The sequence below is a fragment of the Engystomops pustulosus genome, chromosome 7 (assembly GCF_040894005.1).
Source record: "Engystomops pustulosus chromosome 7, aEngPut4.maternal, whole genome shotgun sequence".
Classification (NCBI taxonomy): domain Eukaryota; kingdom Metazoa; phylum Chordata; class Amphibia; order Anura; family Leptodactylidae; genus Engystomops; species Engystomops pustulosus.
Genome location: NC_092417.1, coordinates 176,234,540 through 176,247,783, shown reverse-complemented (window position 1 = coordinate 176,247,783; position 13,244 = coordinate 176,234,540).

The following is a 13,244-nucleotide window of genomic DNA, read 5'->3' as shown; positions in this document are numbered from 1 at the left end:
GTGAGAAGAGTCATATTTGCCTGACTGTGAAGGAGATATTTTATTGGTTAATGTATGAGATTTCACATAAAACAAAGAAATGGATATTTCATACTTGACCAGAAGGAAGCAATAGTTTAGTGAGATAAAAGCTGGTATTATAAAGCAGACCCCTATCACTAACAGATCCCAGGTGTTACGTGTTAAGTGCTGCAGTCACATACAACCCTTGCACTTAAATAACAACATTTGTGCCATATTGTATTGCGGTATATAGTATGAGAAACACTCTAAAAAAATATTTTAAAAGTAAGAACTTAAAATGACTCCCCTTTTCTTAAAAAACACAAATAAAGTAAAAAAAAAATAAAAAATCCAGTTGCCACACCAGAAAGAAAGAAAAATTAAAAATGGCATCCATGAAACCATCAGCTCATCAAACTAAAAAACCAAGCTCCATAGTACGAAAAAGTTCCGGGTGTCATAATCTATTCATTTATTTTAAAGATATAAAAACATAATAAAAATGTTGGCAATTTGGTATCTTCGTGATCGCACTGACACAAAGGGGGTCATTTACTAAGGGCCCAATTTGCGTTTTCCCGACGTGTTACCAGAATATTTCCGATTTGCGCCGATTTTCCCTGTATTGCCCCGGGATTTTGGCGCACGCGATCGGATTGTGGCGAATTGGCGCCAGCATGCACGCGACGGGGCGTGGCCGAACGAAAACTGACGGATTCGGAAAAACCGACGCATTTAAAAAAAAAAAAAGTGTCGCGCGACTCGCGCTTACCTTCACCAGGTATAGGATGGTGCATTCCGGCGGACCTCGGGGAACTTCAGCGCAGCAGCGCCAACTGGTGGACGTCAGAGGAACTGCCTTAGGGAATCGCCAGAAGACCCAAATCCACCGCAGAGAACGCGCCGCTGGATCGCGAATGGACCGGGTAAGTAAATCTGCCCCATTGACTTCCAATACCCGGCGTCCAGAACACGGATATTCGGAACCTCAGCAATGGGTCAGAGGTTTCTGCAAAACAGGACTAGTGTTTTGGGGTCCTTTTTCCTGTGTAGGGGGCACCTGATATATAAGGAGGTTCAAACCTAATCTGATAGTCCGTACTATGATTGACTTCAGTAGGGGGCAGAAATGGGCATTCAGTGGCAGTAGGGAGCAGTAGGGGGCAATATGGGACAGTAGGGGGCAGTACGGAGCAGTAGGGGGCGGTAAGGGGCAGTAGGGGGAAGTAGGAAGCAGTACGGAGCAGTAGGGGGCGGTAAGGGGCAGTAGGGGGTAGTAGGCAGCAGTAGGGAGCATTAAAGGGAAGTAGGGAGCAGTAGGGAGCTAGAGTCCATTCTAGCCAGAAAAATGTTGCGAAAGCTGTTAAATAGGTATACGTGGACCTGGCAAAGTTTTGGTTAACATTGCAAGATTGGGTCATTAAACAGAGATTTTAGGCAGAAGAATCGGCATCCAGGGTCACCCCCAACGTTAACACCCGTGATTGGTGTCGACTCCGAATGTTGGTTCTACTCTTTAAAGGTTGGCGACAGAGGATTTTACCTGAGAATGTCGAAACATGGCAGTGGTTACATTTCAAGGGTTGACACCCGTGACCGGCGCCAACACCAATCACAGGTGTAAGTAAGGACCCGATCCTGCAATGTTCAGTACAGATCCATATATTGCACTTTGGGGTGCGGCCATCTTTATGGATGCTTTCACAGCGAACCCGAGGCTAAATGGGTCAATCATTCCTACTGGGGAAGATCCAGTCTGGGGATTATAATATGGGCGGTAGCCTGGGGCCCAAGCCTTCTAGGGGGCCCATGACCACCCAAACCACCCACCAAGTTTTATACTAATATGAACCTTCACCAATGAAATCCTTGTACAACTGTTCCTGCGCTCTCTCACAATAGCCATTTCAGGACCTTTGAAGGTCCTCCAAAGGTCCTAAAAACCACAGATTGAAAGAAGAAGGGACGCGTCCTCCATTCCCCAAGAAGCTGATTCCAATACCAGATGTAGAAAATGACTGCAGACTTGTAAGGGCTATAATATTCCTACAGCCCAGGACCCATTGGGGTCTTAATCTGTCCCGGGAAAGACCATTTACTCCGCCTTCTCCCTCCGCTGCCACGCCCCCATGTAGAAAATTGTGAGGGCAGAAGAAACTGAGTTTGCACAAAACTTTTTGCACAAATGGAGCGAACAAAGATGTAAATCAGCAGTTTCTACGCGAAAAAGGCAAATGCACCGAATAGAAGAAAGGACGAGGGAATAGACGGAAGGATGGAAAGAGATGGACACAAGATAGAGAGAGGATCACGTTGTGTATATATGTATCTGCATTTCTCACTTGTTATATCTGTATATATCTGGTGTTTGCCGGATAAAGGACAGGAGGAGGACACAGGATGGGTTAGTAAAGACAGAGTTGAAACTTCATGCGGTTAGTGAATGTGATAGATCTGCCTGAAGAGATGGGTTATAAGAGCACCAGGGAAGGGCATTCCAGAGAATTGGTGCAGCTCTGGAGAAATCCTGGAGACGTGAGTGAGAGGTTCGAATTTAGGTCGAGATGAATCTAATTTCACTGGAAGAGCACGGGATGGTCAATAGACTGAGATGAGGGAAGGGAATGTTTAAGAAAATCTATAAAAATGACCTATGAATAGTCACATCTTATATTATTTATTCACTTCTAGGTTATTAGATAGAATTTCACTAGAAAATAAGCCAATAATGATAATAATCCTGACCTGTGACTAGAATCTCTAGATGTATCTATATAATGTAACATCCCCCTGCGTCATAGATACAATGTTTCCAATCTACAAGGTCACCTGGATACATGCGAACGTACAGTAATAATGGAGCTAATGGCTAAACACAATCCATACGTTCTACATTCACGTAGCGTCCGCGCAGCGCGAGTCATCGCCGCGACAAGCGATTATTTATAGATTTTTATAGAGTCATTTATTAAAAGTAATTTAATTAAAGTTTACTTCTATTCAACCAACGCGGCGATGCGGTGATGGATGGGAGACGCCGCGCTGCGGACACAACGTGACGACTTTTTCATCAGTTGTTTTTGAAGTTTTTTTATACAATATTAATGATACCGAATGTTTTTCTCATTGTTTTAACTTATATTTCACATGAATTCATTAATATTTATTTTTCTAAACACATTTTTAAGGTCTCCAGGAATAAAAAAAAATGAAAAAGTAAAAAAAAAAAAAAAATTAAAATCTTTAAATACGATAAAGTAGTCATTTAAAAGAAACCTCCCATCACAATCCATCCTGATAAACCGGGGACATTACGCATAGATCCGGGCACCAGGACTGTGGGAATCTTATTATATCTATTATCCTTAGGCTTCTTCCGTCTAAAGTCAACTTTTAAAATTATGCTAATGAGCCAGAAGCCCCAAAATGCTGTACACTTCACTGGCTGTTACACTGGGCAGATGAAGGGGCAAGTGCTGAGTGGACAGGGGATGAGACAGTGTAATAGCCTGTGAAGCTAGAGCACAGAGTGGGTTTGATAACATAAGCCCAAAAGTCCTATAAGCTAATTAGCATAATTTAAGTTGATTTTAGGAAGTTGCATGGTGCCTGGATCTATGAGTAAGTGTTTTGATAGATAGATAGATAGATAGATAGATAGATAGATAGATAGACAGATAGATAGGAGATAGATAGATAGATAGATAGATAGATAGATAGATAGACAGATAGATAGATAGATAGATAGGAGATAGATATGATATGATATGAGATAGATAGATAGATAGATAGATAGATAGATAGATAGATAGTAAGATAGATATGAGATAGATAGATAGATAGATATGAGATAGATAGATAGATAGATAGATAGATAGATAGGGAGATAGATAGATAGATAGATAGATAGATAGATAGGAGATAGATAGATAGATAGATAGATAGATAGGAGATAGATAGATAGATAGATAGGAGATAGATAGATAGATAGATAGATAGATAGATAGATAGATAGATAGGAGATAGATAGATAGATAGATAGATAGATAGATAGATAGATAGATAGGAGATAGATAGATAGATAGATAGATAGGAGATAGATAGATAGATAGATAGATAGGAGATAGATAGATAGATAGATAGGGGATAGATAGGAGATAGATAGATAGATAGATAGATAGATAGATAGATAGATAGATAGATAGGAGATAGATAGATAGATAGATAGATAGGAGATAGATAGATAGATAGATAGATAGATAGGAGATAGATAGATAGATAGATAGATAGATAGATAGATAGATAGGGGATAGATAGATAGATAGATAGATAGATAGATAGATAGGGGATAGATAGGAGATAGATAGATAGATAGATAGATAGATAGATAGATAGATAGGAGATAGATAGATAGATAGATAGATAGATAGGAGATAGATAGATAGATATTTTTACATGATTAATATTGTGTTTAAAACTAAGTAAAGTAATGTCATCAATATGAGAGTGTTATTTGAAATAACAATTTACAATTATGTTTTTGAATGTTTTTTTTTATGTTTTAATTATTTCTCTAAATAAACATCTTATGCAATCAGGCTTAATTAAAGGAGAGAATACGCTTCGAAATATATGATCTTAATTATTGATTAAGAAAATGTTAACGCTTAGATTAAAGCTTCTTTGAACACATCCAAAAATATGTTATGTGATCACATCTCAGAGTTAAATTGAAAGATTTTAACATCTTTTCATTAATCTAAAAAATATATATTTGTAATTTATTTTTGTTGAAAATATGAGCAACTGTATATGTTAAAATATGTTAAATGTTTATCATTAGGGGAGCACGGTGGCTCAGTGGTCAGCACTACAGCCTTGCAGCATGGTGGCTCAGTGGTCAGCACTACAGCCTTGCAGTACGGTGGCTCAGTGGTCAGCACTACAGCCTTGCAGCATGGTGGCTCAGTGGTCAGCACTACAGCCTTGCAGTACGGTGGCTCAGTGGTCAGCACTACAGCCTTGCAGCACGGTGGCTCAGTGGTCAGCACTACAGCCTTGCAGTACGGTGGCTCAGTGGTCTGCACTACATCCTTGCAGCACTGGGAACCTGGTTTCAATTCCCAGGGTCAATATCTGAAAAGAGTTTGTATGTTCTCTCTATGTTTACGTGGGTTTCCTCAGGGTCCTCCAGTTTCCTCCCACACTCCAAAACATACTGGGAGGTTGATTAGTTTGTGAACCCCATTGGGGACAGGGACTGATCTGACAAGCTTTGTGCAGTGCTGCGTAATCTGTGTGCGCTATATAGATAAAGGACTTATTATTATTACTGATCATTATTTTAAGAGATATGCTTATTTTTTTTAAACGTGCTTTACTAATTTTTAAAGGGAACCTGTCACCAAAGACAGGTTGCAGAAACCCATCACACCTGCAGTGCACATCTGTCTTTCTGCCTTTTCTAAGCATTTGCATTACACTATAATTGTGTGTGCCTTACCTTGCACCCTGACAAATTCCTGGTGTAGTCACAGGGGCTGGGGTTTGGTGTGGATGCATTTCAAAAAACAACATGTGCCTTGTCTGTGTTACTCACTCCTCAGAGCTTGGCCCCCACCATTGTGCTCCTGTACAGCTCCACCTCCTACTCCTTCTCAGAGGTCACAGCCTGGTGAGCTGACATCAGCGGGGAGGGAGGAGCTGTACAGGAGCACAAAGATGGAGGCAGCCTGCAACTCAGTCAAGTCACATATTGTTTTTTGAAATGCCTCCAAACCAAAGCCCAACCCCTGTGACTACTGCAGGATTTTCCCAGAATGCAAGAGTAAGTTATAACATACAATTATATTGTAATACAAATGCTTAGAAAAGGCAGAGAGGCCGATGTGCACTGCAGGTGTCATGGGCTTTTACAATCTGTCTTTAGGGAAAATGAGGTCCCTGGTGACAGGTTCCCTTTAATCTTAATATTTTGATTTTTGATCTTTAATACTTTTACAAAAATTTTTTGGGATTATGTAATAATAACAACACTACCTTATTTTATTATTATTATTACAATTATTATTATTATTATTATTATTATTATTATTATTATGTTTATTGTTTTTATTATTGTTCTTCTTATTGTTGTTATTATTGTTATTCTTTTTATTATTGTTGTTATTATTATTATGATTATTATTATTGCTATTATTATTATCATTATTGTTATTGTTGTTATTATTATGATTATTATTATTATTGTTACTACTACAATTATTATTATTATTATTATTATTATTTGTATTATTATTATTATTATTACAATTATTATTATTATTATTATTATTATTATTGTTATTATTATTGTTATTATTATTATTTTGATTATTATTATTACAATTATTATTACTATTATTATTATTTTGATTATTATTACAATTATTATTACTATTATTATTATAATTATTATTTTGATTATTATTATTATTACTATTATTATTACTATTATTATTATTATTTTATTATTATTATCATTATTGTTATTATTATTATTAGTATTATTATTATTTTGATTATTATTATTACAATTATTATTACTATTATTATTATTATTATTATTATTTTTATTATTCAGTTAAACTTGTTTTATGAATTCTTTGAAAAGATGTTTTTAACATATTAAAGAAATAAATATTTAGTGAATCTTCCTGGACTGTGGAGAACTTGCTTCTGCCTCTTCTGTATCGGTAACAGGGGACGTCACTGTGACCTCCCTTTCAAGGTTGACAAAGGACTTGAGGAGTCTGTAGTACAATGTGGAGATATAATTGTCAATTATGTGACAGCGGCTGCTGAATCCTGATATGGGCGGAGATATTCAGCAGCAGGTGTCACTTTAAATGAAAACCTATTAACCTAGCGCCTAATAAATGGAGGGTTTGATACCTCTAAGCAAGGTGATTAGGCTCCGGGCCGTCCAGAACTGCAGCGTGCGCACAGAGCCCAAGCTGCTGCTGTCAGTGATTTATACTGCTGCATAATCTGCTGCACTTAGGGAATCTCCATACAATGCACAAGACTTTCTAATGAACTCATTCACACATGGCAGCTCGGGACCCAGGAGCCTCGCCGGACGTCTTAGCCACAGGCCACACGGAACGTCTTATTCCCTGGATTTTACTCAATGTTACATTGTTGCGTTCAAGGTTTTGTCTTCTGGAAAAAAGGGGTCCATCTCTAACTTAAAGGAAATCTACCACCAGGATGAAGGATTGTAAACCAAGCACAGTTACCTGTAGGTGTGTGCCCCCTCTGGAAGGATCTGCTGTTCATTTAGCTTCTCATGCCTGGGTTTTTACACAGAAAGGCTTTAAAAATTATGCAAATGACCCTGAGGGGCTCCATTCTCCGTATCTGTTAATTGAGCCCAGAGCCCCTCAGGTTCCCTTGCATAATTTTCGAAGGCTATAAAAAAAAACAAAAAAAAAACAAGAGAAGCTTAAAGAAGAGCAGATCCTGACAGAGGGGGAGCACACCAATATGTCAGTGCTTGGTTTACAATCCTACATCCTGGTGCTAGATGTCCTTTAACTCCAATTTTATTAAATGGAACCTGTCAGTAGCTGTGACCATACAGACTGCAGCCAGAGTTATGTATTGTCCCTGAGGATGTGTAATCAGACCATCGTGTGTGTTGTTAGTAGCAGCAGGGCTGTGATATAGCGGTTTATATTTCAGAATTGTAGATTCCAGATTCTACTGGGTGTGTTTACTCACACTGCTGCGCTATTAGTTCTCCGTAGCCAGTGTTATGTATTGTCCCTGGAGAGATGTGTAATCAGACCTCACACTGCTGTGCTCTGTGCTCTCTGCAGCCAGTGTTATGTATTGTCCCTGGAGAGATGTGTAATCAGACCTCACACTGCTGTGCTCTGTGCTCTCTACAGCCAGTGTTATGTATTGTCCCTGGAGAGATGTGTAATCAGACCTCACACTGCTGTGCTCTGTGCTCTCTGCAGCCAGTGTTATGTATTGTCCCTGGAGAAATGTGTAATCAGACCTCACACTGCTGTGCTCTGTGCTCTCTGCAGCCAGTGCTATGTATTGTCCCTGGAGAGATGTGTAATCAGACCTCACACTGCTCTGCTCTGTGCTCTCTGCAGCCAGTGTTATGTATTGTCCCTGGAGAGATGTGTAGTCAGACCTCACACTGCTGTGCTCTGTGCTCTCTGCAGCCAGTGTTGTGTATTGTCCCTGGAGAGATGTGTAATCAGACCTCACACTGCTGTGCTCTCTGCAGCCAGTGTTATGTACTGTCCCTGGAGAGATGTGTAATCAGACCTCACACTGCTGTGCTCTGTGCTCTCTACAGCCAGTGTTATGTATTGTCCCTGGAGAGATGTGTAATCAGACCTCACACTGCTGTGCTCTGTGCTCTCTGCAGCCAGTGTTATGTATTGTCCCTGGAGAGATGTGTAATCAGACCTCACACTGCTGTGCTCTGTGCTCTCTGCACCCAGTGTTATGTATTGTCCCTGGAGAGATGTGTAATCAGACCTCACACTGCTATGCTCTGTGCTCTCTGCAGCCAGTGTTATGTATTGTCCCTGGAGACATGTGTAATCAGACCTCACACTGCTGTGCTCTGTGCTCTCTGCAGCCAGTGTTATGTATTGTCCCTGGAGAGATGTGTAATCAGACCTCACACTGCTGTGCTCTGTGCTCTCTGCAGCCAGTGTTATGTATTGTCCCTGGAGAGATGTGTAATCAGACCTCACACTGCTGTGCTCTGTGCTCTCTGCAGCCGGTGTTATGTATTGTTCCAGGAGATATGTGTAATCAGACCTTTATGTATGTTGTTAGTAGCAGCAGGACTGTGATATATGGATTTATATTCCAGGATTGTAACTTGGGGGTGCGTCCTCACTCTGCTGTGCTCTGTGCCCAAAAAATATAACTTGCCTCTTGCCCCTAGTATATAGCCAGCCAGTGCCCCACAGTATATAGCCAGGCCATTCTCTCAACCAACAAGCCCCTAGTATATAGACATATATATGACCACCGATAGCCATGCTCATATTATGGCACAGTAGGACGGTATGCATGAAATCCATGGCTGCTCAGTTCATTAGTAGTCATCCAGATGGAACCAGCTCCACCAATGACCCTGGAGGCATCTATACTGGTTCTCTCTGGGTAAAGTACTTACCTTAGGCCAAGTGTTCCAAAATGGTGCTGCATCAAATTGCTTATCTCTGCCCGGTCAATATGAGCCTCACTGGTGTCACCGGAGGGATAAGCGGCTATGCTTTAAATCCAACTATGGGGTACCCTATCCAAAGTGAACCATTCCAAGCCGAACTAACCAAGTCTGGTCTTCCATAGTGGAAGAAAGGTAAAAATGATTAATACAAATGTTGGGTTTTCCAAACATAGGGAAACCAACTACATAGTTCATCATTATCATATTGGCAGGGATCTGACTCAAGTTCCATCATTTTTGTTGGCCACTCTGGACAGGAGCTAGCTCAAATCTATGGGGCTCATTTACTTACCCGGTCCAGTCGTGATCCCGCGGCACGTTGTCCGATGAGGATTGGGGTCTTCCGGGATTCACTAAGGTCGTGCGCCCGATATCCAGTAGGTGTCGCTGCTGCACCAAGGTCCGCCGGAGTTCGCCTCCTTCTTCCTGGTGCATGTGAGTGCTGATCTTGTGACACAAAACGTTTTTTAAATTCCACGCTTTTTCTGAATCTGTCGGGTAGTCCTATGCCTATGCCCCCAATTTCTGTTGCCTAAAAGCCGCTTGCGTGCGCCAAAATCCTACCGGAATTTGGCACAAAACTGAGAAATTTTGGAAACCCAACGGAAATGCGGCCGCGGAGCTTTTACTAAATGAGCCCCGATATGTGCCGACCAGGAAAGGTACTTCCATACATTGGCCACGTTGACTCCATTGACCTCCATTGTCCTTGAGATAAAACATGCAGTTCTTTGCCTTGTTAGTTCTGGTTCTTTCTATACAAAGTTCGATTTGAGAAAAGTTCACAGTTCATTGTAAGTGTAAATGCAAATTGACTTAAATTTTTAGATGAGTTTCCTAGAAATTGTGGAAAGTCCCCCAAAAATTGTTCTTACCCTGATCTGGTAACCAGTTCCATCCCAAGGCTGGTTGAGAGTTAAGAGTCATTACTCATTCAAAGTCATGGATGATGTTCCCAAAAGCTTATTGGCCAATGTGGGTCATGTGACCCCAGTTTTTTCCACCCGGATTGGAGGTGCCAAAGACCAGATACAGCAATACTATGTATCCGGAGTTACCGCAGGGTAAGTATCATTTTTCTCTGTTGGACTCTCCCCCAGGCTCCAGGCGTTTATCAGGATTCCTGGAAAATTCCTTTAAGTATTCTGACTACGGTAATATGGGAAAAAAAACTCATTTATTTTTACAAATTTTAAGGCTTTTCAATTTGTTTATATTAAAAATCCTTTGGTCTTTCCAGAAAAAAAAAAAATCTATGGCGTATAATATCATCACCGAGCAGCCAGGCGATGGCACAGCGTCTCCGCGCTCCGCTAATGATTTCCTTCCAACTTCTCCCGAGTTCCTTTTTATTTCAAGGACTTTGGTACAAAGACAAATAAATCGTTCTGCATGAATGACAGCCACCCAAGTCACAGGTCACCGTCTCCTCCTCCCTTGGGTGCACCAAGGCATCGGGATGTGGCAAAGACCATCTCAATTAGATTGTCCTTCAGATATTTAAAAATTCCCTCTGGGCTCCATAATGGACTCTTCAGATTCCTTCCTTGTGTTTCTGGCTGATGTGAGCGCTTCTCTTATTCTCCTGCCTTTACGCATTCACAATATAAAATATTCAAGATCAAATGTGAATTTTCTTTGGGATTTGTCAGAACTTGCTGGGGGGGGGGGTTTTGAGAATTTTTTTTAAAATTGATTTCTTATAGTTCATGCGATCTTATTAGTTTATATCATTGTTATTAGTTTGTAATAATGGATATTTTTAGTTCCATGGGGAAAGTTTTTATGCTGATAAATCTATGGAATTTCTGTCTCGTTTCTCGTTGTGGGCTATGTTGCCTCCTCTACGCTTGGTTCACCCTCTACTTCTAATTCTCACTTTCCACATTGTTATCCATCTCTCTTACCTTATAGTTTTTCCCTGACTTTGAACCTTGCTGCCTCTCCTGATATACAATACCCTTCATTCATCTTCTACTCATTGTTCCCCTTTTCCTCATTTTTCTTCCTCCTTTTTATTTTCTCCGACTCTTGACCAGTCTTGGAACCGTTCTGCACATCTTGATCTACTGTTGGATGAGCCTCTTCTTTTTCCCCTTTACTTTCCTTCTTTTCGTTCTTGTCTTCCCTTTTCCACTCCTTCTCTTAATGGGGAACATTTACTTATCCATTCTGTCCCGGTCCCCGAGGTGCATTGTCCGACGAGGATTTGGAGCTGTCGCAAATTCAAGATTGTGCGCCCAATATCCTACATGTGTCGCTTCCCCACTCAGGTCCCTGGAGTTCACCTTCTTCTTCCTGGTGCATGTAAGTGCATTGTCCATGTATAATGCGCTGTGCAGGGAGTCACTAAGATCGTGCTCCCGATATCCTGCATGTGTCGCTTCCCCGCTCAGGTCCCAGGAGTTCACCTTCTTCTTCCTGGTGCATGTAAGTGCATTGTCCGTGTATAATGCGCTGTGCGGGGAGTCACTAAGATCCTGCGCCCGATATCCTGCATGTGTCGCTTCCCCGCTCAGGTCCCCGGAGTTCACCTCCTTCTTCCTGGTGCATGTAAGTGCATTGTCCGTGTATAATGCGCTGTGCGGGGAGTCACTAAGATCCTGCGCCCGATATCCTGCATGTGTCGCTTCCCTGCTCAGGTCCCCGGAGTTCATCTTCTTCTTCCTGGTGCATGTAAGTGCATTGTCCATGTATAATGCGCTGTGCGGGGAGTCACTAAGATCCTGCGCCCGATATCCTGCATGTGTCGCTTCCCTGCTCAGGTCCCCGGAGTTCACCTTCTTCTTCCTGGTGCATGTAAGTGCATTGTCCGTGTATAATGCGCTGTGCAGGGAGTCACTTAGATCCTGCGCCCGATATCCTGCATGTGTCACTTCCCCGCTCAGGTCCCCGGAGTTCACCTTCTTCTTCCTGGTGCATGTAAGTGCATTGTCCGTGTATAATGCGCTGTGCGGGGAGTCACTAAGATCGTGCGCCTGATATCCTGCATGTGTCGCTTCCCCGCTCAGGTCCCCGGAGTTCACCTTCTTCTTCCTGGTGCATGTAAGTGCATTGTCCATGTATAATGCGCTGTGCGGGGAGTCACTAAGATCGTGCGCCCGATATCCTGCATGTGTCGCTTCCCCACTCAGGTCCCTGAAGTTCACCTTCTTCTTCCTGGTGCATGTAAGTGCATTGTCCATGTATAACGCGCTGTGCAGGGAGTCACTAAGATCCTGCGACTGATATCCTGCATGTGTCGCTTCCCCGCTCAGGTCCCTGGATTTCACCTTCTTCTTCCTGGTGCATGTAAGTGCATTGTCCGTGTATAATGCGCTGTGCGGGGGGTTACTAAGATCGTGCCCCCGATATCCTGCATGTGTCACTTCCCCGCTCAGGTCCCCGGAGTTCACCTTCTTCTTCCTGGTGCATGTAAATGCATTGTCCATGTATAATGCGCTGTGCGGGGAGTCACTAAGATCCTGCGTCCGATATCCTGCATGTGTCGCTTCCCCGCTCAGGTCCATGGAGTTCACCTTCTTCTTCCTGGTGCATGTAAGTGCATTGTCCGTGTATAATGCGCTGTGCGGGGAGTCACTAAGATCCTGCCCCCGATATCCTGCATGTGTCGCTTCCCCGCTCAGGTCCCTGGAGTTCACCTTCTTCTTCCTGGTGCATGTAAGTGCATTGTCCGTGTATAATGCGCTGTGCGGGGAGTCACTAAGATCCTGCGTCCGATATCCTGCATGTGTCGCTTCCCCGCTCAGGTCCCTGGAGTTCACCTTCTTCTTCCCGGTGCATGTAAGTGCATTGTCCGTGTATAATGCGCTGTGCGGGGAGTCACTAAGATCGTGCACCTAATATCCTGCATGTGTCACTTCCCCGCTCAGGTCCCCGGAGTTCACCTTCCTCTTCCTGGTGCATGTAAGTGCATTGTCCGTGTATAATGCGCTGTGCGGGGAGTCACTAAGATCCTGCGCCCGATATCCTGCATGTGTCACTTCCCCGC